This window comes from Cebus imitator, unplaced genomic scaffold, assembly GCF_001604975.1.
Source record: "Cebus imitator isolate Cc_AM_T3 unplaced genomic scaffold, Cebus_imitator-1.0 Scaffold112, whole genome shotgun sequence".
Classification (NCBI taxonomy): Eukaryota; Metazoa; Chordata; class Mammalia; order Primates; family Cebidae; genus Cebus; species Cebus imitator.
This window is the reverse complement of record NW_016107427.1, coordinates 1301440-1323422: the sequence shown is the minus strand read 5'-3', so window position 1 is coordinate 1323422 and position 21983 is coordinate 1301440. Positions and strand designations below refer to the sequence as shown.

General features: G+C 57.1%; 1 protein-coding gene and 1 long non-coding RNA gene across 3 annotated transcripts in view; one reads left to right on the top strand and one right to left on the bottom strand.

The window, feature by feature from the left end:
• The window catches only part of SLC19A1 (solute carrier family 19 member 1), a 45606-nt gene extending 23931 nt beyond the window's left edge, over positions 1-21675 (bottom strand). The window contains exon 1 of one of the 2 annotated variants that reach the window (XM_017538529.2): positions 21421-21675. The gene's annotated coding sequence lies outside the window, so the exon portion shown is untranslated. Of the gene's footprint in view, positions 1-538; positions 604-21420 lie in introns of those variants that run through there. The other variant, XM_017538528.2, reaches the window with a different exon arrangement.
• On the top strand, positions 14756-16130 carry LOC108311190. Its single transcript, XR_001828092.2, has 2 exons — positions 14756-15109; positions 15544-16130. It is a non-coding gene; the product is annotated as an uncharacterized LOC108311190 (long non-coding RNA).
• Positions 21676-21983: the final 308 nt, after the last annotated feature.

Genomic DNA, 21983 nt, shown 5'->3' with positions numbered 1-21983 from the left:
CTGGATCCGTGCCCACAGGTGTTCCAAGGGAAAGCTGCACCCACGACGCTTCTAGCATAGGAGACAATAGGCCTGGAGGGGTGCCAGGGGCCCGCCCCGCGCGTGGCTGGCAGGGTTCTCCCGCCGGCTGGCCCGTCCCGAAACAGCACGTGCCTGAGCTCCAGCGCCGGATCCACGCGTTCCTCCAGACCCAGGGGTGGAACTCGGCGCCCCCGGATGACGCGAAGGGCAGGCTGGGGGCGGGACTCGCCACCCATGAGCCGACTGGGCGGAAAGTTAGCGGCGCGAAACCCGCTGCACTCGCGCAGGCGCCCGGCACGCAGCCCGCGGGGACCCGGCTCCGAGCCCTGCACCCTCCCCGGAGCCCCCGACCCCAGACTGCAGCCCCCGAGCCCCGCACCCTCCCCGGAGCCCCGCAGAGCCTAGCCCGCGGCTCGCTCCCAGCGCAGGGCCCCCCGGCACCCCGCAGCCCCCCGCGGTCACCTCAGGGCCCCGCAGCCCCCGACACGCGGCCCCGCGGCCCCGCGCCCACAAGTACCTGCGGCTTGGCGAGCGGCGGCCTGGGGCTCCGGGGACCCCGCGCAGGCGGACTCCGGGACTACAGCGCCCACAGGGCGGCTCGGCGCGCGGCGGCGGGAGGGGCGGGGCCCCGCTGAACGCGCCCTGGGGGCGGGGCCAGGCAGGCGCTGGGCCGGAGCGAACCCACGGCGCGGGCACGCGCGTCCCGGAGCCGGCATCCCCGCGCTTCCCACGCCCCGGTCCCGGCCCGCGCCGGAGTCTGCCGCCCGCTCCCCGCCCGGGTCACGCGGCCCCTCGTGCGGCCACCCCGCCCCCCGCGCCGCCCCCTGTCCCCGATCGCCGCTCGGGCCCCACCCGCGTGGGCGCCAGCATCCCGGGGCGCCACGTGCGGAGGTGTCGGTCCCGCCGCGAGCGCTCCGCCTTCCCTCTCCCCACCCCCAGCCCCTCCCGACCCACCTCCCGAGGAGGCCTGGAGCGTTTTCCTTTTGGCGCCCTTACGCACCTGCATTCCCGGCGGGCCGCAAGCCGGATCCGGGACGCCGGCCTGGCCCACGCGCCCTCAGGGGTGGCCCCGGGCATCCTTCGTGGGACTCCATCAGGGACACGCACAGTCCCGAACCCGGCGCCCCCAGGACCCCCGCTGCCCGCCCTCCTGCCTGACCGTGACCCTCACTGGCTGGTACCAAGGAGCAAGCGGGATCCAGGATGCGGCCCGGGGCCACCAGCAGGGAGAGCCGTGGGAGACCCGCGCGGGCCTCGCAGGTGGGGACGGCGGCGCAGTCGTACTCAGGAAGCGGGGCCTGTGCAGGACACGGTGGGGGGGAGGGCACAGGGTCACTCTGCCCTGGACATTATCCAGGGCCTGGCTATGGGGAGGGAGGCAAAGCCGAGGGCTGTGGGGCGCCCCACGGCCAAGGAGGTGCTTGGAAGTCAGCAGCACAGAACAGAAAGGGGTGGCCACCATTGGATCCACAGCCAAAGGCCACGGGTACATGGTGCGTGGTGGGCCTCCGGCAGCAGCCCCTCGAATGCACCCCTTCCCCAGTGTAGACGGCACAGATGTACGCAGTCCGAGACCTGTCTCTCCTGCCCACCAGCCCCTGCCCAGGCCCCCCGGAAGCCGGCACAGGACTAAATGGCTCCCTGCCCAAGGCCCCAGCCTGGCCCGATTTTGGGAGTCCTGTATGTAGTAAGCCACAGGAACAAATTTCTAAGGAACTTAAAAAGGATTTTAAGTTGGTTCAAAAGCGGGGATCTGGGGTAGCTTGCAGAATTTAAGGGAGCACTGCAGGACGGGGCGTCTTGCCTGGAGGGACCCCTGCTTCGTGGGAGCCCCCCAGCTCTCTCTCCAGTACTGCCCTTTTCCACCGGTGGGCAGAGCCTGGCCCTGCTGGAAGACAGGAGGGTCATCGCCAAGGAGGAGGGGCCCTTCCTCCCCTCCAGGCAGAGAGGAGAGGGCTCCACACACAAAACAGGCCAGGAAGCTGAGGGGAAGCAGGGATGAACAGCAGCAGGGCTCCCAGCAGGCTTCCCACAGAAGGATGGCTCCCACCCCCTTCCTACCTGGAGACAGGAAGGCAGGGAGCCACAGCCCCAAGGGGACCCCGCAGAGACCAGTCCCTCACCTGTCTCTCCAGCCAAGTGGAGCCCAGTGAATCCGCCCCTGCCTGCGAGAGGGGCCTGCCTAAGCTGCCCTCTGGTCCCCTTCGAGGCAGGGGTACCGCGAGTCCCAGCTACACGAGGGCCCCAGTTTCCTGTAGGAGTCGGTGCGGGTGGGGAGGTGAGGCCTGGCCACCAGCAGCACCTGGCAGTTGTAATCTGGAGGCAGCTGCTCTGAGGGAAGAGCCGGAGACTCCCGAAGACCTTACAGAAACCTCCATCGAGGCCTGAGGACACCAGGGCATGGGGTTTGGGAGGGCTCCACCCAAAACAGAGACTTACAAAAGCAGGTGGCTTGGGAATGACCCTGGCATCTGGGAAGGAACCCTGTGGTTGGGGCCTCTCAAGCCGCCAGCAGTCCCAGTTCTGCGTTCCATCATCTGTCAGATAGTTACCTGCCTGAGCGTCAGGGCTGGGGAGAGCTGGTCGGTGGGTGAAGCCCTGGACTGGAGGGGTCAGCAGGGGCCCAGCAGCGCGGATCCCGGCCCTCCAGCCTGTAGGCTCCAGCCATATATGCCCACAGTGATTTCTGGGGCCTACAGGCCACAGAGACCCCGTCCCCTCCTGGAGGGCATCAGGTGCGTTCTGCAGCCCACCCCACAGCAGTGCCCCAGCCCCAGCTCCTGGGCCCACACCCACCAGCAGAGCCTGAGCACCCGCAGATAAATCTCGGCCAGAGAATGAGGACCTTACCCACCCACTGCCACCTGAGACCAGCCTGCCAGTGTCCTCTGCCTTGGCTAGAGAAACACAGTGCTGTCCCTGTGGTTAAGGTCCCCTGTCAGCATCAGGAAGGCAGTGGCATTCACACAGCCTCTTCCCTTAGCTGGTGCTGTGTGGCTGCTGTGGCTCTGGAAGCAAGGCTTGGACCAAATGCTAACGCATGGATACACATGCACACAGACACACAGGTCCACGCAGATGCACACAGACACACAGGTCCACACACGTGCACACAGACACACAGGTCCATGTAGATGCACACAGACACACAGGTCCACATACATGCACACTGACACATACAGATGCACACACACACAGGTCCACGCAGATGCACACAGATGTGCACACAGACACACAGGTCCACACACATGCACACAGACACATACAGATGCACACACACAGGTCCACTCAGATTCACACTGATGTGCACACAGACACATGCACACACGTGCAGAGATGCACAGATACGCACACACACAGGTGCACATGGATAAATGCACACACGTGCAGACACACGTACAGATGCACACAGACACACAGATCCATGCGGACACAGGCACACATGCAGAGATGCACAAAGATGCACACACACACAGGTGCACATGACGAATGCACACGTGCAGACACAGATCCATGCAGACGTGCAAAGACATGTACACAGACACATGTACAGAGATGCACACAGATGCACGCACACACAATGATATGGTTTGAATTCTTTGTCCCCTCCAAATCTCATGTTGGACTGCGGGGCCTGTTGGGAGGGGTTGGATCATGAGGGCAGGTCCCTCATGAATGGGCTTAGCACCATCCCCTTGGTGATGAGTGAGTTCTTGTTCAGTTAGTTCACTTGAGAGCTGGTTGTTTGAGTCTCGGACCTCCGCCTTCCCTTCCTTCCTCCCACTCTTACTCTGTGATGCTGGCTCCCCATCGCCTTCCACCATGAGTGGAAGCATCCTGAAGTGTCACCAGGAGCAGATGCCGGCACCATGTTTCCTGTACAGCTTGCAGGACAGTGAGCCAATTAAACCTCTTTTCTTTATAATACCCAATCTCTTTATTCTTTACAGCAACACAAAAACAGCTCTCCTGCCACACACACGTACAGACACCACGAGGACATATGCACAGGTACAGAGACACACATATAGAGATACACGCATGCTCACATGCACACGGCACCCCATGTGCAGGAAGATGGGAGTGGGCCGGCATGCCCCGCCCTGCACACTGCCTCTCAGCCACAGTTTTCCTGCCATGCTTCCAGGCGGCACCACCTGACCAAGGCACATCTGTGTCCCCCAGGCTTCCCTTGCTGAATGGCAGGTGCTTTTGCTCTGTCTGGACCAACTTGGTAGAGGTGCAGTGCACCCTGGTAAATGCCTTGCCTCACTTGCTGGCCAGTGGGTCTCTGCTGCAGCTGTCCCTCTCTCCACCCCTTCCCGCTGGCCTTTGCCTCCCATTTCCCCCAGCTGACCTCCAAACACTGCCAGTGGCCAGGAGTGGCCCACCACAAGGGCCTAGGGGCCGAGAGGTCTGGAGGAGGGGGACTGATGTGGATGCCCCTCCGCCGGGCCTCCCACCGCCAGCCATGGCCCAGGCCACAGCTGCCGCCCCCATCCTCTTGGAGGGTGAGCTGGCCACCATCCTCCACGCCTTCTCTGTGAAGCTGGAGCCCTGTGGCAGCTGAGCAGAGAAGCAAAGCTGAGAGGAAGAAGTGCTGCCCTGTCCTGGGTGAGACCCTCACAGCCTGCCAGTAGTGAGGCTAACCCGGACCTGTGCCTGCCCCACCCCTTCCCTGGAAGTGTGTCCCACCTGGTCCTCTGGGAGTGGAGTGGAATCCCCAGCCCCCCTGGGGCACCGGACAGCGGCCCCAGCAGGCCCAGCAGCAGAACACTGGGTCCCGATCCCCTCACGTCTCCCTGCAGCCAGACTTTCACAAAATCATGCTTAAATAGCCCATCTTACCAGGGAAAGGAGGAGGCTTGAACCTCTTTGAAATTACAAGGCGGTTGTTTAGAATCATGTCATCTAACAAGAGAGTGTTCAAAAAACATTAACCAGTGGGAATCTGGCCAGTGCACAGTGGAATTGGAACCTTCGCCTGCCTGGTCCTCATTTCCAGAACTTGGAGGTGATCACCAACCCTCGTGCCCACAGGCGGAGTGATGGCTGGCTACAGGAACGTCCTGGGGTTGGAGGAGGTTTGCCTTGAGCCCACAAGCGCCGGCGTGGATCTTGGTTGCAAGCAGCTGATTGAGAAACCTCTACGGGGTGCTGCCCTCAGTGGTGAGAGACCAGGTGAAGAAAAGGTAGACACAGTGGTGGGAAGGAAGGGCAGAGTCTCTATTCACAGATGACATGGTCGTCAGCGCAGAAAATCCTAACAGGTTTATCAAAAATACTAGACATAATTAGGGAATTTAGCAAGGTCATGAGATACCAAGTCTATATACAAAAATAATTGGAAGACAAAATTTGAAAAACAGCATTTACAATGCCACTGAAAATCAGAAAATACCTGAGAATTCATTTAACAAAAAATGTGCAAGTTCTCTATACTGAAAGCTGCAAAACATTGCTGAGAGAAATTAATGGGTAGCTAAACAAATGGAGGAGACATACCTTGTTTATGGATTGTGCAAACCAAAAATAAAATTCTAAGCCCCAGCCCTCTGAACAGAGCACTTCTGTGGGCAAGCGTATCGGCGAGACCAGCTCCCAATATATCAACGTGGGTTTAAGATCTTTCAAAGTGATTGAGTGGCCGGTGAAAAAGAGAGACAGGAAAAGTTTTCCTTAAAGCTGGGCCCAGGGGAGACACCACATAAAGCTGCCCTGTGGACGTCTGACATTCCCCTGAAAACCTCAGTGTTTATTGTGCTCTTTCAATAGGGGAGGGGAAGCGAGGTTATGCAAAGTTTCAGTATAATTATTCAAAAAGAATACATTTGCAAAAACTGGTGCACAAAAATCCCAACATGGTATTATAAAAGCAGAACAATGTAAAGATAACTTTCTGTGTGTCAGCAAAGAAACTGTATACCTTAGTAAGATTGTAGGTTAAACATCAATTTAGGATTATCAGCAAGAACATAATATAGAGGAACATATTGGGGAACAGGAGCTGACGCAGGACAACCAGCTTGACCACAAAAATTGCAAGAGGAGGGGGCCTCCAGGCAAGCCTGAAGGAGCGGTGGGAGAAGAAAGACTTTTACATCCTATCTCCACCACAGAGACAGATGCCCCTCATGCGTCCGTTTATAGGCTCTCCATAAGGGTGGCATCCCCTTTCCAGGGCCCTAATCAATATGCCTTTCCTGGGAAAGGAATCCGGGTAATGAGCCTCTCCATTACCCGTCCGTCTATTACACGCTGTCATCCCTCTCCGGCAGTCAAGCTGGGTGGTTAGTCCCTTTCACAGAGTTCCTGTTTCTACCAGAACAGGTCAGCAGAGCGAAAGTCACAAGTCACATCTCAGCATTTCACATTATCCTTCATTTTCTCACGTATAATCAATACAGTAAGTAACAAGCATCAGAAAGCACATAACTCATTTCGGGGAAACCAACTTCTAAGATAATTTACAGGTTAAAAATCAACAGCAATTTCTTGTTATTTCAGGTAGCTTGGGTTTTGCCAATTCTTCCAGGAGCTTGGGGTGCTCAGTCACCACAGAGGGGTCCAGAGTATTCCCAGCACAAATACGTTTCAAAGTTAACCTGAAAAACTGGTTCAGGCCACGAGGGGAAGGGAGGGATGGACACGCCTCATGATCCCCGATCCCCTTTTGGAACTCAGGGAAAGCTAACTAGCTTTCAACCTCAAGGCAGAACTTAAGTATGATAAGAAACATTTACCATCTAGTCCCTGAAGGCTGCAACCCGGAGGCAGCTGCTGATGAAACTTTGATCTCCACAACGCCTTACTGTAACCAGACATTCTTTTCTATTGATAATAACCCTTTCAACCAATTGCCAATCAGGAAAATTTTAACTTTACCTATAACCTGGAAGCCAGCCCTGCCAGGTTATCCCACCTTTCCAGACTAAGCCAGTGTATATCTTACATGTATGCGATGGATGTGTTGTGTTTCTTAAATGCATGAAACCAGGCTGGGCCCCGGTCCCCTTGGGCACATGTTCTCAGGATCTTCTGAGGGCTGTGCCAAGGGCCACCAGTCACTCATATTTGGCTCAGCATAAATCTCTTCTTATATTTTACATAGTTTGACTCTTTTCCTTGACAATTGGAAGGCTCATTATTAAGGTGAAAATTCTCCCCAAATTGATCCATAGACTCAGTGCAATCCAATCAAAATCTCACAGGCTTATTTTTTAGAAATTGAGATGTTGATTCAAAATCAAGAAGGAAGGCCGGGTGCGGTGGCTTACGCCTGTAATCCCAGCACTTTGGGAAGCCGAGGTGGGCAGATCACGAGGTCAAGAGATTGAGACCAGCCTGGCCAACATGGTAAAACCCCATCTCTACTAAAAACACAAAAATTAGCTGGGCGTAGTGGTACGAGCCTGTGGTCCCAGTTACTCAGGAGGCTGAGGCAGGAGAATCGCCTGAACTTCGGAAGCGGAGGTTGCAGCGAGCCGAGATCCTGCCACTGCACTCCAGCCTGGGTGACAGAGTGAGACTCTGAAAAAAAAAAATGAGATGGAAAGTAAAAGATTTATAATAGCCAAAACAACTGTGACTAAGAGTGATGTTGGGAGCTCGGAGATGTGGAGACCAAGGGGAGCGAGTGGAGTTCAGAACAGAAGCACCCACACAGACAACAGATTTCCAGCAAGGGCGTTCACTGAATCTAGTTGAGAAAGGGTGGTCTCTGGATCACATAGTTCAAGAACAGCTGGATATCCACAGGGAAAGATGAACATCAGACTTTATCACGTCCCTTTCACAAACACTAATTTAAGATGGCTGATAGACCCAAATGAAAAGGTAACACTGTCAAACTTGTGACCTGTGTCCAGTGACACAGGAAGTAAAAAAAACGTCAGGCAACAGCTGGGAGGAAATATTCATATTCCTTGTACCTGATACAGGACTTGAATCCAGACACCTAAGTGACTCTTACAACTGAGTAATAAGAAGATATCAGCCCACTTCTTAAAGTACACAAAAGAGGCTGGGCACCGTGACTCACACCTATAATCCCAGCACTTTGGGAGGCTGAGGCAGGTGGATCACTTGAGGTCAGGAGTTCAGGACCAGCCTGGCCAACATGGTGAAACCCCATCAGTACTAAAAATACAAAAATTAGCTTGGTGTGGTGGCGGGTGCCTGTAGTCCCAGCTACTCAGGAGGCTGAGGCAGGAGAATTACTTGAACCTGGGAGGTGGAGGTTGCAGTGAGCTGAGATTGCGCCATGGTGCTCAAACCTGGGTGGCAGAGTAAGACTCTGTCTCAAAAAAAAAAAATAAATAAAAAATAAATATATATGTGCAAAAGATTTGAATACTTAAGAAAGATATACAAATAACTAAGAAGATGTGAAAACACACGTAATATGATAAATATCATATTCCTTTGTCATCAAGGCCTGAGGTACCAAACCACTCCCACTATAAACGCTAAAATTTAAGAAGCTGACAATACTAAGTGTTGGCAAGGCTGTAGAGCAATACATGGGGATGTGAAAAGTCAAAAACACTTTGGAAAACAGAGGGGCAGTTTCCCGTGGAGTTTAGCATGTGTCTGCTGTATGAGCCACAGCTCCACTCTTGGGCATCTGCTGACGAGATATGAATGCATGAGCCCACAAAAGCCCATGCACAGGGGTTGTACCCTGTTCTCATGTAACTGCTAAAAACTGGCAACAACCCAAATATCCATTATGGGATGAAGGATAAACACATAGCATTTCCACATAACAGGGACTACTCAGACTAAAAGGAAAGAACAACTGAGTGAGTCTCAGCACCCTTGTGCCAGGGGCCAGAGTCCAGCCTGAGTAAGTTCATCTGTGGGGGAGGCAGGAGAGCAGGTGCCCGTGCTGGAGGCTCCGGGTCAGTGGAATTGTTCTGTGTCTGATGGGTGTAGAGGTTAATGGTTGTGGTCATTTGTCAGACATGTTTAACAAATGCTTCTAATGGGTGCATTAGAAGTAATTTATGGCATGTGAATTGCACCTCAATAAAATCGATTTTTAAAAGCCTGCACTGCTGGAAGTGGGTGAAAGGCCTGGAAGCAGGTCGAATGCTCCAAGCCCTACGTCTCTCTTGGGAGACAATCGAGGCCCCAGCTGGTCACAAGGGAGAACCCGGAACAGCCTCAGCCTCGGGAGAAAAGGTCAGTGATGTGGTGGGGGAGGAGCGGGGGACAAGTGGTGGGTGGTGGGTGGTGAGGAGGGGGACAGGTGGTGGGTGGCGAGGGGCAGAGGACAAGTGGTGGGGGAGAAGCAGGGAAATAGTGGGTGAGTGGGGGGGAGGGGACAGGTGGGGGAAGGGGCAGAGGACAGGTGGGGGAGGAGCAGGGGGACAGGTGGTGGGGGAGAAGCAGGGGAACAGGTGGTGAGTGGTGAGGAGGGGACAGGTGGGGGAGGGGATGGAGGACAGGTGGGGGAGGAGCAGGGGGACAGGTGGTGGGTGGTTGTGAGAGGGACAGGTGATGGGCGATGGGGAGGGGGACAGGTGGTGGGGGAGAAGCAGGGGAACAGGTGGTGAGTGGTGAGGAGGGGACAGGTGGGGGAGTGGATGGTGAGGAGGAGGACAGCTGGGTACACACTCTGGCTCTTGGTTTCAGGTGAGGTGCAGGTTTAGTGTGCTCAGGCCACATAGGTCTCCATGTGACCTCCTTCACATCTTGTCCCCACAGAGACCCCTAATCTCTGCCCCTTCTCAGCCCCAGGGGCAGCCCTCCCAGGCTGCAGAGCCCCAAACTCTCTGGCATCTTGTGAGCTGTCTCTTCACAGCCCCAGGCTGGGGCATACAGATGTTGCAGAATTGGCAGAAACAGGACAGTGGGGGTCAGCGTGGGGTGCACCCACCCCTCTCCCAGGCCCTCCCGGGCTCCTGTGCATCCTGCCCCTGCCTACCTGGCCCAGGTGAGCAGCTCCTCCTGGTCTCTGCCACACGCCATGCACCGCCCTGGTTGCCTCCATGGTTTGGAGTGTTTCCCTCCTGGGGAGGCGCCTCCCACACCCTGAAGCCCTCTGCTCCCCCCAGGGTCACATGAGACTGTCCCCAGGTGGCAGGTGGTGGTTTTCTCTGGCACCCCCACAGACGCCTCAGGCCCCCGCATGCCAGACCCATGGAGACAGGATCTTCTGCACTCTTCTTCCCGTGGGCACCTGCCGCCCCGTCCACACATGAACGGTTCCAGGTGTAAAGGCTGGCTCTTCTAGCTGGAATTTCCTTGACTACACTGTCTTATTTAGATCCGGAGCGGGATTAGTGAAATAAACAGGCAGGTTTGGGCAGGACGGAGATCAGGTCTCCCAGCCAAGGGGAGGCCACAGCCGGCGCTCCATCTGCCTGGGGCTTCAGGGTTCAGGGGCACAGGGTACAGCACCTGCTGGGAGGCTGCTCAGAGGCTGGGAGGCTGCTCAGAGGCTGGGCCTGCACGCCCAGCTTCTGTGGTGTTGCTGCACGCAGGTTTCGTCTCTTCTTCTGAATGTTTCCGTATGCATGTGGATGATTGGCATTCCCTCTCAATATCCACACGCAGTGGTGCAGGGGCATGCAGTCTAGAGTCGCCTCTCCTCCTCTGCTTTCCCCCCCACCTCCCTTCCTTCCCCCCCACCACCCCCGCCCCCTCCTCTGTCTTCCTCCCCCTTCCACTGCCTTTCCCGCCCCTTCCCTCCCGCATCCTGCCTCCCCCAGCCCTCCCCCATTCTCCTTCCCCCGCACCTGTTGCCTCTCCCACCTTCCCCTCATGTTTCTCCCTCTCCTCTCCTGGTCTCCACAGTCCCAACTGCACCTGCGTTGGGCACCCTTTCTGGGTCCCAGCACCCGACGTTCATTTTATTTCTTGGTTACATTGGCCAGCGCACTCTCTGTTCCTGTTATTTTCTTTTAAGGAACTACCTTTTGGATCTAAAAAGTCAAGTTTCAGTTGCTTTCCAAGCAATTATTTCTGCTTTTCTCATTAGTTTTTCATTCCCCGGTTGGTTTTGTTGTTCCTTTTCTGTTCTAGTTTCTGAGTTCACTGCTGTGTTCCTTTGATTTGATAAATAAAAGTAGGCATGATAAATCATTTAGTAATTCATTCCTCTCAGCGGCGGCTTTGACCAGGCCTGTGGGCGCGTCCCCACGCTTGCCGTCAGCCTCTACCTAGGACATGATTTTTGCCTGATTTCCTTTTAGACTCAGGACTCATTTGAGGGATGATTAAAACGTTTCCAGTGGCCAGATGTTGTTGTGTTTGTTGGTTTCGTTAATATGTCGTTTTATAAAGTTAAGGTCAAAGAATGTGGCCTGAGCAGCTTTTCATTTGTGAAATTGTTTTGAGCTTCGACGTGTGGCTTGGTTTTGGGTTACGTTTTAAACTTGCTCCTGGGCTTTCGAAAAAAAATGCATCTTTTCTATGCACGATGTGTTTCACATGAAAAATAAAATCTAAATAAATTGCAGACATTGGGATTTCGGCCTTATAGCCTCATTCATGCATTTTCTGGGGTACCTGTCAAGTCTGCCAGAGCCAAGGTCCCCTCCGTGACTGCGGTTCGTGCCTCCTGTGTGTTCACAATGTCTGCTTTACATCCACGCTTCAGGGCAGTGTGGAGATGGACCCATTCCCTGCATGTTCTGCTGCCACGCTGGCCGGAGACCCTCGGCTTCCTGCACGTCAGGTGCGTCCCTCAGAGCAGCGGTGGAGTTTGCTTCTCTACGAAAGGTGTCTGCCCCAAGTGCCTGACCCACGGTCCTCGCCGCTCCATGAGGCTGGCTGTGTGGGGGGACTGACAGTATCCCCAAGAGGTGACAGTGATGACCCCAGGGAGCTGGCCTGGGCACCCCTGGACCAGAGAGACCTGCCACGCGCCAAGGGAGAGGCTGGGCTGCTGGGGCCGCGTCTGTGTCCACCCAGGGCAGCAGCCTCCTGACCTCAGGACCTCCCTCCCTGCCTGAGCAGCGGCGGTCAGGCTGGTCCAGCTCTCACGAGCCCCCAGGAGAAGAGCAGAACTCCCCTCCTGTCTGCTCCAGGGAGGCCCACAGGCTGTGCCACCAGCCGGCAGTGTGCACACTGGTGGCTATTTGGTCAGGGAGCCCCAGGGAGAGCCCTAGGGAGAGCCAATGGGGAGAACCACACCCACCTGCAGCCTCAGCCAGTCCAGGACTGGCAGCTCTCGAGGGTACAGAGACGCCCTGTTCCTGCCCAGGCCCAGGTCTTGGGACCACGTGGAGGAAGGACAAGTGCGTGCTATAATCCAAAGTCACCTGCAGAGCAGACGGCCTCTCAACCAGAACAGGGCACCCGGGTCAGCCCCAGTCCCAGCAGGGAGAGGCCGGGCCCAGCAGAGTGGGGCGGGTCTCAGCAGAGAGAGGCAGGTCCCAGTGGAGTGCAGAGGTCTCAGCCAGGCCCTGGGTGTGGTCCTGGACCCCTAATACAGGGCCACTAGTCCTACCTGACACGGTTTCGTGGTCTGTGGGCTGGCTGGCCCTTCCACCCTGTCCCTGCATTTGTGCGGATAGGGAGACAGTGCACAAAACACACAATGACTGTGTGCTAAAATCCACAGTCACCAGCAGAGCGGACGGCCTCTCGCCCAGAACAGGACACCCATGGCAGCGCCAGCCCCAGCTCTCCCTGGGGCCCCCTGTGCTCACTTTTACACAAGACCTCACACAATGGAAGCTCTTCCTCCTGGCAAATCGCAGGGGGCAGACTCCTCACGTTTAAGGCGCCTGTGCTCACAGCACCGTGAGCTTCCACTATCTCGCTCGCCTGGAGGACTCAGCACCAATGCTGAGAAGAAATAAGAGTCTGCTCCCATCCCACCCCAGCCCTGTGCCTTCCCACCCCAGCAAGCAGGTGGCCAGGCGCAGGGCTGGGGTGGGACAGAAGCAGGTGGCCAGGCGCAGGGCTGGGGTGGGATGGGAGCAGGTGGCCAGGTGCAGGGCTGGGGTGGGATGGGAGCAGGTGGCTAGGCGCAGGCCTGGGGCAGGATGGGAACGGGGCCCTGCTGGAGGCTGGGGCGGGAGGGCTGGGGCCTCTGCAGCCGTGGGTGCTGTTTATAAGCAGGGCTGGGGCTGGGTCCTGCGCTGGAGGCTCTACTGGTCCTGCCAGGTGCGGTGGCCCGCACATCCCTCCCACCGGCCTGTGGGGAGGGGCCGCCGACCTTTAGGATCTGTGCGAGGGTCATGGTGGACATGACCCTTGGACATGGCATCAAGGACATGACCGACATCCTCCAGGCCACATCCTCCAGCCCACGAGGGTTTCCTAGAATAAAGTCCAGAGGGCCCCGGGGGCGGCGGCAGCTCAACCCAGCCCATCACAGCCCCAGGCCTTGCTGCTATTTTGTTTTGTTTTGTTTTGTTTTGTTTTGTTTTGTTTTGTTTTGTTTTGTGGTAAAAGAGACATAGAACGTACCACGTTAACCATTTTTACCCGCACACATCAATGGCACTAAGGACATTCACAGTGTTGTGCGGCTGTCACCCCCATCTGCCCAGGTCACACTCACCCCCTACCCCCGTACCCCCATCCCACTTTCTGGGCGGGGTTTGGCGCTGTGGGGCCTCTAAGCGGAAGCACGGACAGGGGGCGTCCTCTGTGCCTGGCTAGGCGCGCTGAACACAGGGCAGGGCGGCGGGAACTTCCTTCCAGGCTGGCGGTACTCCCTAGGAACCTCTCCACATTTGATTTTTCATCCATTCATGGTTGCACATTTGGGACTTTCTGCTTGGCTGTGGTGACTGAAGCTGCTGCGCTGTCATTTTTACTATTATTGTTATGACAAGTTGTCAAGTGAACCTTCCTCTTAGTATTTGGATTCCCCCTTTTTTTTGAGACGGAGTTTTGCTTTTGTTGCCCAGGCAGGCTGGAGTGCAATGGTGTGACCTCGGCTCACTGCATCCTCTGCCTACTGGGTTCAAGCGATTCTCCTGCCTCAGTCTCCCGAGTAGCTGGAATTACAGGCGCCCACCACCACACCCAGCTAATTTTGTGTTTTTAGTAGAGACGGGGGTTTCTCCATGTTGGTCAGGCTGGACGCGAACTCCCGACCTCAGGTGATCCGCCCGCCCGCCTTGGCCTCCCAAAGTGTTGGGATTACAGGCTGAGCCACGGCGCCCGGCCGGGCCGTGTTTTTCCCATTGTATTTGCTTTTAACTGTCGAGATTCACCGAATCCCAGCAGCGGGCCCTGTTCGCTGCTTCAGTAGCGAGGCCTCGCAGTCTCCGCAGAAGCAGCCCCTGCGATGACATCAGGACCTCAGGTCCGTTTCCTGGGTTGATGTTTCCAGAACCCGCGCCCTGTTACAGGAGCGCCTCTGGGTCACGCGTGGGGCCGCCCCGTCTGCGCCCTGGATGCCTCGGTTTCCGCAGCGCCAGGCTGCTGGGACCGCAGCGCGGGGACTGGCCACCAGGGGGCGAGCGGCTCCCGCAGCCTCGCAGTGCCTGGGCGGTGCCGGGGGCGGTGCCGGGGCGGGACAAGGGGCGGGGCCGCGGGCGGGACAGGGACGGCGCGGCGGGGGGTGCGGGGGGTGCGGGGTGCGGTGCGGGGCGGGGCCGCGTGGGGGCACAGGGGGCGGCGCGGTTTGCAGGGAGCCGGGGCGGTGGGGGCGCAGTGGGAACGGGGCGGGGGCGGTGGGGAGTGGAGGTTACATGGGCGGCGGCGGGGGCGGAGGCTGTGGGAGGTCAGGGGGAAAGGGGGGGCGGGCTTGCGCGGCGGCGTCCCGGGGCTCAGGGGCTGCAGCAGACCCACCGTCCTGGCCTGTGAAGCCCGCGCGGCCGTGGGACGATGGAGGGTGGCGGCCCGCGTGGGCAGCGCCTGAGGCTGGCGCGGGGCCTGGGACCGAAGCCTCCGGGTCAGAGTGTGCCCCACGCGGACGGCGGGCGCTGGCAGAAAGTGACTCATGCAGAGTTTCACGAGAGCCGAGGGGCCCAGCGAGTCAGCACCCACCGCTTTCCGCGCCGCCATGTGGGTCCTGGAGGTGCCGGGAGGGGGCCTCGGACCTTGAAGCTGGATCCACCACGCGGTGCCCGCGGGCCCGTGAGTGACATCACCGCGACGCTGCGCCTGGACCGAGGTCTGCACGCCCCGAATGGCCACGGACAGTCGCTCCCATCAGGTTTCCAGGAAGACCTCCCTACCCAGCTCTGGGTGGCCCTGACCTGACCTGGGCTTTGCCTGGGGCCCTCAGAGCTGACCACAGACAGTGTGAGGCGGGGAGGAGGGTGACCAGCCTAGGTCTCCAGCCAGACAGGACCACTGAGGCTAGAGGGCCGGCCTGCTGTGGTCAGCCACTGCATCCCCAGGGCCACACAGGGCAAGGCCATTCCAGGCCACTGTGGCCCAGCCCCCACCTGAGCCTGGGAGCTGGATGCTGGTGCAGTCTCAGGCCGGGGTTCGCCTCCCACCTCCCATCAGTCCTGGCTTGGGTTGTTGGGGGACAGATGGGAGGAGCATGTGGCAGTGGGGCCAGGGAGCACTCTGGCACTTCCACTCTCCTCCTGTATGCAGAATCCCCACACCCGGGACCACCTCTGAAGGCTGAGATCATAGGTCAAAGCCAAGAACAGAAGCTGGGGTGGGGCACACAGCTGAAAAGAGGGGCCTGAGCATCCAGGTGGCCACCAGCAGGGGCCCCTTCAGGCCACAACGATGCTCCCGTCGGGGTCCCCGGAAGAGGGTGGCTACAGCCACCTGGGGGATGACTCCAGCAGAAGTCCTCTCAGTCTGCGGTCCGGGAAGACCCAAGACTCCTAAGCTGGGCACATCAACATCTCCACCTCAGCCGAAGACAGAAAGACCAGGCCCACCCAAGACTGCAAGCTCCGGCCTGGGGCAGCAGGGCCTGTGAGGGCTGAGGGTGGACTGAGCCAGGCCTGACCATCAGCAGCTCGTCCCCCACCTCGGGTCCCCACCAGCACCCCGCTGTGGCCTTGGGTTTTTGATGCTTCCAACTTTTAAAGAGAAGGTTGAAATCTGTAATTCTTATGTGAAACCCTGTTTTTCTTAGCTAATTAAAGACTTAGAATTAGCTAGTTAAAATTAATTAAAATTGATTAAATTTGTGCTAATTAAAACTAACTGAATTCTTCTCAAAACACCGTGCAGACTAAACTAGCCAGAGACGCACCTGTCTGCAGCTGTGGCTCCACGCGGCGGGTGGCGGGGCCAGGGACGGGGCAGAGCTGCGGCAGACGGGGTGACAGAAAAGGACGGTGTCCAGGGCTCTGTGGCTGATCTGAGTTTCTGTTGCACCAAAGTATTTTAAATGTTCTCCCACTTCCCCTGTGAGATCTTGGATGGAGAGAATCGGGTGGAGGGTGTGTGGGAGACCTATGCCCAGGGCTTCCTGGGGGCCCTGCAATGCAGCCGGCCTGCATGCGTCTCCTGGGATGGTGCCTCAGGCACCTGGCTGCTCCGAGAGGCCTCTGGACACAACATGGCCTTCCCTGGACCCAGCCCTGGCCTGGTCGCTGCCCTGGTGCCAGAGCTGGGCACCAGCCACCGCCTCCCCATGTGTCAGCTCCTTGTACGATGGTGCCCGCCGCGTGGAGCTACCCAGGACTCAGGAATAATGGAGCTGGAGGCTGCACCTTGGGACTTCTGGAGCCCTGGCAGCAGGGAGGGATGTGGGGTAGAGAACCTGAGGCCAGTGCACTGGGGCTCAGAGAGCACGCCTGGGGGATGGGTCTTCCCTATCAGTGGAGCCAGACCTTGGCCTCGTGACACCTTGGAGTCCCTGGCACATTCTCCTGTGGCTTCTCTTTCGCTCTGGGTGAACCAGGTGCTGGCCTGCGCCCTGTGGCCCCCACCTGGCACTGAGCCCTGGGCCCTGCACACCTTGCTGGTAGTCTCTGACAGAGACGGGTGGGCCTGAGGCTGCTGGGGCATGATGCTCTGACGGAAGCATGCCACCCCAGCAGCAGCCCTGGAGCAGTTCGTGGCCAGAGCAGAGATCGAGGGCTGAGGGTTTGTGTGGTCACCAGGACTGGGGTGCAGGGCCCCAAAACAAGGCCACTCACTGCCCAGAATTGGGCAGAGGGGATACTCCGGAGCCTCCACCCTCCACCCCCACTCCGAAAGTGTGCCTCCCTGGGCCCCTGTTCTGGGCTTTGGTGACCCTTGGGGATGGTAGTGAGGAGCTTGTCCTGGCTCAGGCAGAGCCCTCTGCTGAACTAACAGCACCAATGCAGCCCAGGTGGCCGTGGATGGGAAAGTGGGGTGTGGGGGTGGCCGTGTCCTCAGCACTCGGACCTGAGCACAGGGCAGGGTGATGGGGAGTGTCCGTGTGATGCCCACACTTGCCTCCCACGTCTCTGAAGGATGGGAATCATTCCTGTTTGAACATGAGCTCCATTCCTTGGAGGGCATGACAGTGTGGCTATCTATTTGGGGACATTTTTAGGGTTGTGCCATCAAAGGCAACCTGTGCCAAGTGGCTCTGTATTCAGACAGCTGTGGCCCTGTCTCCCAACCTGGTCCTGGTGGTTGAAACGTCGTGTGCTGGTGAGAGACTGGAAGCGGGCTCTGAAAGCCCTTCAGGACCAAGGGTCTCCTGGACTGCGCAGGGCTGGCGAAGACCAAGCCAGACAAGCGCACGGTGCCTGGCATCTGCGGCAACAGACTGAGACCCCCAAACCTGGGCGGGCCACAGCTGGCTGGACCTCAGCTGGGCTCAGACGTGCTGGCTCTGCAGCCTGGCCCCAGGGTGTGGGCCTGCAGCTCTGGCTGCTGAGAAATCCTGAGCGAGCCCTCCAACCTTTGAAGGGGGAAGGGTTCGCCACATTATCACTGCAGTGGGACCCCCTGAGAACCCGGGAAGGTAGTGATGCCACAGAAGGGGTGCTGGCCAGCGAGGCCTGGGGGTCCTCCCTGGGATGCAGCAGGCTTGGTGTCGTGACCAGGCTGCAGAGGCTGCTGCTGCTTCTGTGCATGCGGCCAGCGTGACGAGGTCAGCTCCAAAACTAAACGTGTGGGAAGTTAGCTTTTGGTCTGAGTGAGGGCAGGCATGGGGAGGGAGGGAGTTGCTGCAGGAGCTCCGCGGCCGGGCATCTGAGTCCGGCCAGGCCTGTTCCCTGGGCAGCACGGAGCACGGCTGCCTGGTTGCTTAGAACAAGATGGAGCTGTGTTCACATTTCTCAGCACACAGGAAGACAAATTTCAGTTAAATTGAATTTTCACGTGGAAGTCAGTAATTACATAAGTTTGGGGATATCAGTGGCAGAAATCACAAACAAAAAGGCGGGTAGACACGCTTGCATCCAGCCGAAGAACATCTTCAAGTCAAAAAGCACCACAGAGAACTGCCAGCCCCTCAGCCGTGTGCGAATGGCGCAACGTGGAGGCAGGGTGAGCGTTCCGGTCCCAGGCCCATCAGGGCGTCGCCGGCGCCTGTGTGTTTAGGTGGGTGAGGTGTCGCCATGTGCCAAGGTGGAGATGAACACACATGCTCAGGACGGCTGGGATGCAGGCGAGTCCCCCCATGGGGCCAACAGCAGGACTGGGGTGCTGCAGAGACCACAGGAATGCGGTGTCCCCAGGCTCCAACTTACAAAGATTTGCTGAGATTCACCTATTGTTTTCCAGTTGTTTTTCGGTCTTTATTTTATGGAGGCCCCTGCAGGTACTTGCAGATTCTGATTTCCAGCTCTGTCCAGGTAGCATCCCGCCAAACGTGGAGCCGGTGCGTGCCGATGGACCTCCTGACGTGGGGCCACGCCTGCGCGCCAAGCGTTTCTCTCACCTCTTGGAGGTGGCTCTTCATCGGCACACGTGGATCCCAGAGCTTCCGTGTTCCTCAGCAGCAGCGGTGAAGAACTAATCACTCAAACGCGCGTCACTCCCTCGCACACACGGCATTTTTAAGGAAATTGCCAGACATGGAGTTTGCTGCCAAAATGGCCCCAGGTGTGACATGCAGATTTATTTTCATTGTAACGTCCAGTTCTGGTGATGATGGGGCAGACAGCCCTCTGCGTGGGCAGCAGGCACAGCTGAACCTCAGGCAACAGGCCACAGCCCCAGGCAGAGGACCGTGCGTGAACAGGCCGCCCACAGGGCCTGAATGCTGGAAATGCAGCTTGATCTCTGGGATGCAGGGCTTTACACCTCCCGCTCCCAGAATATAGAAACTGGCTCATGCCAGGTGTGGCCAGACGTGGGCACAGGGGAGTCCTAGGGTGGCTCGTGGAGCACAAACTGTGCAGCCTTCGGCCCAGCCCTGAGAGGTGGGGATGCCAGGGCCGGGCAAGTCCTCTCCAGGCTCCAGACCCCAAGGACCCCTCCCACAGCCACACAGGGCACACACTAGGAAGTGACCACGGCTTGTGTCCCTCACCTGGGGAGGGTCAGGCAGAGCACACCGGGTGCCCACCATAGCACCCATAGTAGCTAAACCGCCCCACAGCAAGGGTGGTCTTGGAGACGCCATGTGGGAATGGGACATAGCGCTAGCACCCCAGTTGGAAGTGAAATCAAAGTCCAAACGAAATGACACACACTCCTCCAGAACAGCAGGGAAGAGACCAGGCCAGCAGGGACAGCTGTTCATGGCGGGGGAGGGGAGCGGAAGTTGGAGCTGAGAATGAGGATTCAAGGGACCGAGAAGAGGCATGACAAAAGTGAGGGGCCTTACGGTGACAGTGGTGGCCAAGTGCCAACAAGGAGGACGAACCCAACGCCGGGCTGAGGCCAAACAGAGAAACAAGGAAAGCAGCACACGGGCTTGGTGCTGAGGGGCGCCCGTGCCACCGAGAATCGGCGCTGTCCTGTGAGCTGACCTCTCTGATCCCACTTCCTCCCTGATAAAGAGGCACTGTGGCAGCCACGCCGCCGTGGCGCTCTCATGGCTGGTGGAGGGGATGCTCACAGTGTGGCTCAGCCTCAGCTGCAGTGCTTACCACTTCTGTGGTCCTTCCCTGCCCTTCGAAACATAGCTGCTTCTCAGCCACCCGTGGTGCAAGGGAAGAAAGGAAGGAGCAAGAATAAACCACTGAGCCTAATCCACTTCCCTGCTGTGTGGACCACAGTATTTTCTGCTGGCGTGCACTTGGAGAGAGCAAATGTCACCGAGTCTTAGTGAGAAGATGAGAGAAACAAGCGGTCTGAACAACACACAGCTCAGGGCGAATGCCTTCAGACAACCGTGACCAAAGTAAAACAGGAATCAGTAATGGCCGTGAAAGGCGCTCCAAAAACACTTGCCAAAGTGTAAAGTAAATCTCTGGGTATTCTGCGGTCATAGCTTGCCATGCTGTTCGCTTAGCATCAGTCAGTTTCTGTCGAGTTAGAATAGTGTTGTGTTTGTCCTTCTTTTGAACCAGGATTATACATGGCAAGTCCAGAGCCTGGAGCGTCCCCCAGTGTTCCCACTGCTGGCCTAGTGGGTTCCAGCTACAAGTGCTGAACCCTGTATGAGAAGTGAGGGTGAGGCCAGGCATGATGGTTCACACCTTTCATCCCAGCAAATTGGGAGGCTGAGGCGGGCGGATCACCTGAGGCCCAGAGTTCGAGACCAGCCTGGCCAACATGGTGAAACCCTGTCTCTGCTAAAAATACAAAAATTAGCCAGTCGTGGTGGTGTGCACCTGTAGTCCCAGCTATTTGGGAGGGTGAGATAGGAGAATCGCTTGAACCCGGGAGGCAGAGGTTGCAGTGAGCTAAGATCATGCCACTGCACTCCAGATGTAGTCTCCAGAGTGAGACTACATCTCAAAAAAAAAAAAAAAAAAAGGAAAAAGAAGTGAGGGTGGGGACCTTTACAGCAAAGGGTAAGACTCCCAGGAATGCACGCTGACTCCACAGGCTCTCCTCTTAATTTTAAGACCATTGTCAGTCAGAGAGCTCAGGCCTGAACCAAAAGCCATTTTTGTGGAAAATGATACACACACAACACTCACCACACGTGCACATCACACTGACACGGTACCACACATACTCACCACACGTGCACATCACACTGACACGGTACCACACACATTCACCACACATGCATCGGAAGTGACTGCTTAATGTTTACAATGGTCTCCGGGAAGTTTTTCAGAAGTCTGGTTCTGAAAACACGCACTGCGGCACGCGTGGAGCAGCGGAACCTAGACCCACTCTCCCCCGTGAAACAGCTAAAAATACGCAAATACGTGAAACAAAAGGTTTCAGCCCCTGGTCTTTGGCGGCGTGGTGCGGTGCTCCCTGAGTACGTGAAGCACACAGGTTGAGACCTAGAGCTGCCAGAGCTCATGACCGGGAGAGAGTTTCCAGGATGCAGCATGGGGAAATAATCCAGGCAGAACCACAGTTTCCTGCAGCTGAGGAAACAAAGCTGAGAGCCTGCAAGGCAAGGATGGCCAGAAATCACGGGACACAGTCCAGAGAGAAAGGAGCTGTACTTACAGATTCCAAAAGTCCACGAAGGTCCTGCTCCGGGATCTGGGTGTGTATGGATCGGCACAGGTGTGAGAGGCAAACGCGCAAGGCCAGGGAAAGACGGTCAGAAAAGAGAAGAAGGCATGACCTCTGGAGCTCCTGCAAAGCCAGGAATGCTAGCTGCTCCCACCAGTCGGAGCGAAGATCTCATGGCCCCTGTGACGAGGAGTGGAGCACTTGACAGACTTTGCCTCAGTAGGGACACAGCCTCCTGCTGGGCTGAAAACTGTTCTGACCTTGCTGGGAAGTTCAGAGGGAGCCATGGGAGAAACCAAGTGTTTCCATGTAACTTAATTGCATTCCAGAACAAGCTCAGGAATATTTTTTGGAAGACAGAAATGCCAGTTATTTGACAAAGTAAACCCATAGTGTCTGGCATCCAATCCAGAATTAGTAGGCATGCATTAAAAAAATGTAACCCAAAATGAGGATATAAATTAATCCATAGAAACAGATCTAGAAATGGCAAAGAAGGTAGATTTAGTAGAAAAGGACATAAAAACAATTATTATAACTATATTTTTATGTTC